Genomic DNA, 6,000 nt, shown 5'->3' with positions numbered 1-6,000 from the left:
AACCAAAGACTCTAAGATGAGTCATTGTAATTGAACGATTATAGAGAACTTCCAGTGGAATCTTGAATTGTAACACACTACTTGGAAGACGATTAATCAAATAACAACTTGTAAGAACCGCATCAGACCAATAAATTTTTGGAAGATTTCCATGAAAAAGTAAAGAACGGGTCACCTCCAAAGAAATGCCTATTCTTACGTTCAAAGCAACTCCATTTTGTTGAGGTGTGCCAACACAGGATGTTTGATGCAAGATTCCCATATTTCTAAGATAGGACTGGAAAGGAGTATTTGTATACTCTGTGCCATTATCTGTCCGCAAGATTTCAATACTCGTCTGAAATTGAGTGTGAACCATTTTGCAAAAATCTTGAAATATCTGCAAAACTTCATTCTTGGATCGCAATAAATATAACCACGTGGCTCGTGATTTATCATCAATAAAACTAATGAAATATTTAAAACTATCTCTAGAATCCATAGGAGAGTGCCAAACATCAGAATGCACAATCTCAAAAAACGTACTGGAAACATGAGTACTGTTCGGAAAAGGCAACCTATATTGTTTAGCAAAATGACAAGCATCACAACAACTGGAATCAAAAAAGAAAGATGAATTCAAAAAATTTAGAATCCTATCAGAAGGATGGCCCATACGTCAATGCCAAAGTTGGGATTTCTCAGGTTTTCTCAAAGAAACCAAAGCATTGTTTGGAGAGTCCAACACATATAGACCATGTTGCAGGTGACCTTCACCAATCGTCATTCCTGTTCTGCTGTCCTGAAATATTACTTTGTCCTTGGAAAATATCACATGACAATTCAAACTTTTAGTGATCTTGCTAACTGATAGTAAATTGATAGACAAAGATGGCACAAACAATGCATCTGCTTCAGTTGAAAATAAATTCAATTTCCCATGTCCTTGAATAGGAACAGTGGTGCCATTAGCAACCATAATAGGAGGGAAGGAGTCCACTTTATCAGTACTCAAATCAGATAAATAATATGAAAAACGACACATATTGTCAGTTGCACCAGAATCCACTATAAAAGAATTCTGAGATAAAGTGGAAAGGGCAAGGGGAGTACCAGTGGTGTGAGCAACATTGCTTGATTCAGCTACTGAACGAACAGAACTATTTGACTGAAGGAACTGTTGTAGTTGAGATGCAATCTGTTCAAGAGAACCCCGAAAAATCTCAAGAGCACTTTGCGCAACAATTTTTGGATCCGATGTTTTAGTGGTGGTCCGATCTTTAGAATGACGCAAGTGAGGGTGCAACTGCCAGCAACGTTCTTTAGAATGACCATCACGATTACAATGATCACAATGATAAGTAGGTCGAGTTCCACGACCTTTCCCACGATGACGACCATAAGAGACTTGATTTCCAGAGCCAGAATTAGGAAAAATATTTGTTTTTGCAACATGGGCAATAGTCTCACTTTGATCAGTCCCTGTTTTAGATTCAGAATGCATAACACGTCTTCTAGTCTCTTCTCTCTGAATAGTGGCACAAACAGTAGTGAATGTGGGAATTTCTGAATTCATAAGTATCTGTCTTTTTAAGTCTTCATATTCAGGTCGAATACTGGCTAACAGTTGAAAGACACGGTCATGCTCATCTCTCTTCATATATTCATCAATAGTTTGGGCTGGGGGACGATACTGACGAAGTTCATCCCATTTCTTTTTAAGGTTTCCAAGATGGTCAGAAAAAGACTGAGAAGATCCTTGCTCAACATGAGCAATCTCTTGTTGCAGTTCATAGATTCTAGAGGAATTATCAGCTTGTCCATACATAAGACTTAAGGCATCCCACAGAGATTTAGCCGTTTTAGAGTAAGCAAAAATCTCATATATCTGAGGTTCCATGGAATTAAAAAGCCAAGTCATAACTTGGTTATCATTGGCAAGCCATTCACCATATTTGGGGTCAACAATATCAAGAGCTTTGGTCTGTCCATTAACATGACCAATTTTAGAACGACCACCTAAGGCAACGGTTATTGCACGAGACCAAGTCAAAAAATTTCTCTCATTGAGTAAGGTGGAGGTAAGACGACCAGTAGATTCGTATGAAACCTTTGAATCAGTCATGATGAATACTTCTACCCGTGCAACAACCAATCAATAACCAAGCAAAGGGTTAAAAGAGATGTTTTGCCTTTCCTTTCTCCCTTTTTCTTTTTTTTTAATTTGGAGAAACAAAATCAGAATGGCAAAGGGTTTACACGTTAAACCCAAAGCAGAAAGGCAAAAAAAAGGTTTTTTGAAGGCTTCAAAAAACGTGAGACCCAAGCACTAACCAAGTGCCAAGCAAACAAAGAACACAAAAAGAGACAGCAATGTACTTATCTTGAATTTGGCAAAGGGCACGTGGAGCTTCAAGATTTTCAATTGAAAGCGTTGCAGATTGGTGGGCCCAATTTATCAAGTTTGCACTTGACACGCCTCCTTTATCTAACAAGAAACTAAAGATGCTGTGATTCTCAAAAAACGGACTCGATGAAGATAATCAACGTTGCTTCGTGAAACTAAAACCGCTTCAAGCAATTCGAGAGGGAAGCAAATCGTCTCTCCTTGCGGAGATGCAGCACAAAGCCGAGAAGAGGGTTCTGAAGAACCGGAAAAAAAAATACCAAGACCGGATCTTTGCCACCACCGAATTAATTCCCAGATCGTATATGCTCTAATACCATGTTCAAAATAGAAACATAATTTTAACGTGGTTCGATCTTCAGTATGAAGTCTACGTACACGGTGAAATCCCCAATCAACTGTATTCTGGGGAGAGCTTTTATTATCTTTAAATAGAGATGGTAGTGTACATGATGTGGTATTTTACAATGAGTAGAGTTCTACAAGTAAAGGAACTTTACAATGAGTGGGACTATTAGTCTTTGTGTTACACTGAAAGACTAATATCCGAAAAAAAAAAAATATATATAAAAAAAAATTTTTTTATTATATTTTTTTATAAAAAAAAAAAAAAAAAAAAAAAAAGGGAGAAAAAAACACACAAAAAAAAATTTTTCTTTTTTTTTTTAAAACGGCCCTTTGTAGGGTAGAAAATTCATGTTTGATTGAGTCTAAATGCATATACATGCCAATGTACATGATTGGTTAGCATCCATTTACCTTTGTATTGCAAAAAAAAAAAAAATGCTAGTAGTATTCTCAGCTCGTTGATTGAAGCACCATAGAGTTAGATATTATATTTAGAAATAATAATCTATATATTTAAGAAAAAAGATGAATACACAACAAAGAGAGAATTGATAGTATTCAGAATTACAAGAGAGGAAGATGATAGAATTGATAGTATTAAGAATTTCAACTCTCAGATGTTATCTATAGGGTTGATACACGTCGGTCGTCTCTGTGTTACTTTTTTTGAAGGGTTTTTTCGTCTGAGAGAAGCATCAAAATTTTTTGCTAACATTTTATGATAGTTTTGTGTGCATTTAGAATTTTACACCTTTAATTTCCCCTTATCATTTTTCCTACAATTCTTTAAATAGAAATGTAAAAGTATTTTTGAAAAATATTTTGAAATGAGTCATTTCTATCATCATAATATTTTTTAAATAATATAAAAATGATATCATTAACCATATGATAAAGACAACGTTTATCATATTAAAAAGAGTAAAGAAAAACAAGATTATCAATTATCAAGTTTTATACAGACACGTATTATAAATGCACTACATATAATTTTAATTTTTTTGGATTTCTGAGCTATAATATCATAAACAAATGGTGATCATACTATGAAGAGAAAAAGAATAGAGAACTCATAATATTCAGATTTCTATATCTCACACGTTATCCGTCAGGGCTGACACACGTTGGTCGTCTCTATGTTGCTGTTTTTTCTTTTTTCTCCTAATGATTTCCTTCTAAGAGAAGCATTAATTTTTTCCCTAAACATTTTCATGATAGTTTTATCAGTACTTAGAAATTTTTCTTTTACCTAGACATTCTTTTTCTTTTATCGTAGTTTTTTCTTCTTCTCCACTCATGGATCCACGTATATTCTTTAGAATCGTCAAATATAACCACAAAAATGTAATCTATAACAAGAACTCACCATTTGAAAAAGATAGGTTACATACGAAAATGAGTGTGGCATATGCACCCTACTAGAGATAATTAGCTTGGTTTTCATCAGCTGCCCATGGGTGGGGTAGAAAATTCATGTTTGACCGTGTCTAAACCCATATACATGCCAAAGTACATGATTGGTTAGTATCCATTTACCTTTTTATTGGAAGAAAAAAAAGAAGTGCTAGCGATATTCTCAGCTCGTAGATTTGAAGCACCTCAAAGTTAAATATTCCATGTTGAAAAATAATAATCCATTTATAAGAAAACAAAGATGATTCCACAACAAAGAGAGAATTGATAATATTCAGAATTACCAAAGAGAAGAAAATAAAATTGATAATAATTAGAATTCAAAGTCTCACATGATTGGTTAGTATCCATTACACACGTTGATGGTTTGTGTTGCTTTTTTTTAAGGGTTTTTATCTAAGAGAAGCATCAAAATTTTACCCTAGCATTTATGATAGTTTTGTGCGTACTTAGAATTTAACACATTTTTTTAACTTTTCCTTCTCGTTTTTTCTATAGTTTTTTAAATGCGAACGTAAAAGTGTTTTTAAAATATTCTGAAATGACATCATTAAAAGTTTTCTGAATATTTTATAAAGAATATAAAAATATTATCATTAACCCATATATATCACAAGGAATGTTTGTCATATTAAAAAGACTAAACAAAAGCAAGATTATCAATTATTTGACACCTTAAATGTAGGATATTAATCCAAAACCCTCTTCATTAAGCTTGATTACTAGGACATGATTAATCGTTGGCAAATATAGGTATCAATAGCATTAAGCAACATGCAATACACCTATTTTAACGATGAACTTGTAAATTTAAGAAAATTATAGCTTTTGACTACAAAAATTGGACAAGAGATCACTGTCTGGTATATAACACTATAACAATGGGAATATTCGTAAGACTTTCTACATTGCACCTCTCTTAGTAGCATACCTTTTTTTTTGTTGTTATAAGACATTGTCATTCCTCACATTGCGGAGGAGAGAGCTAAGAATGTTCGCATATGCTATGCTCCAGAGAAAACTCTCATTAACTCTACACGATAGATGGCTGAAGCTGACTCTACACGATAGCAAATTTCTTTTTTCTATGTTAATAGAGAGTGTAATGCAGTAGTTGACTGTTTTGCTAGTAAGACTGTGTCCTTGGCGTGCATGACTCTTTGGCCTAATGATGTTCCATGGTTTTAGGATTGCTATAATATTGATACAATGCATGAGTCACGCATTAGTATATAGACCCTTTCTACCAAAAGAAAATAGAGGGCTGAAGCATGCGTTTGCAACTAAACATGGCTAAAGTGTAATCAACACGGTAGAAAATTCACGTCTAACTAGGTTTAGATTCAGACACATTACAACGTATTTCTCTCTCTCCACCATTTAATATCACTTGAGAAAAACGATTTATTTACCTTTTCTCTCCCTTTTTTCACAAGTTTCCTGTTCATTAATCCCATAAGTTGATAACATGAAAATCAAGCAGCAAAGACAAAAGAGGCCAGGAGAGAATTCCAAGTTTCACACGCATTTGCCGTATCTAAGGGTTTCCATGATGAGTTGACTTGACCATAAGGATCTCTATCTCACATCTAGCTTTAGGACCTACTTGCCCAAACTGATGAGGTTTTGTTGACCAGGAAAATGGGAAAGTAATGAAAGATGGTTCTAGGAACAAAGTATGTGAATTAGAGAACACTATTCAAGTCTAATACAAGTCAAACAAGTAACTCTCACCCCAAATGGCAAGTGATTAACTAACAGAAACCTAAGAAAAAGACTTCAGTTACAGGACCACCATCTTCTTGTTTATAAACCTTTTCGTTCGATATTTTCAATGCTGACAATGACTAAAT

This window comes from Hakea prostrata, chromosome 6, assembly GCF_041222555.1.
Source record: "Hakea prostrata isolate BN-2017 chromosome 6, UWA_Hpros_2, whole genome shotgun sequence".
NCBI classification, from domain to species: Eukaryota; Viridiplantae; Streptophyta; class Magnoliopsida; order Proteales; family Proteaceae; genus Hakea; species Hakea prostrata.
Note: the sequence above shows the minus strand (reverse complement) of the source record.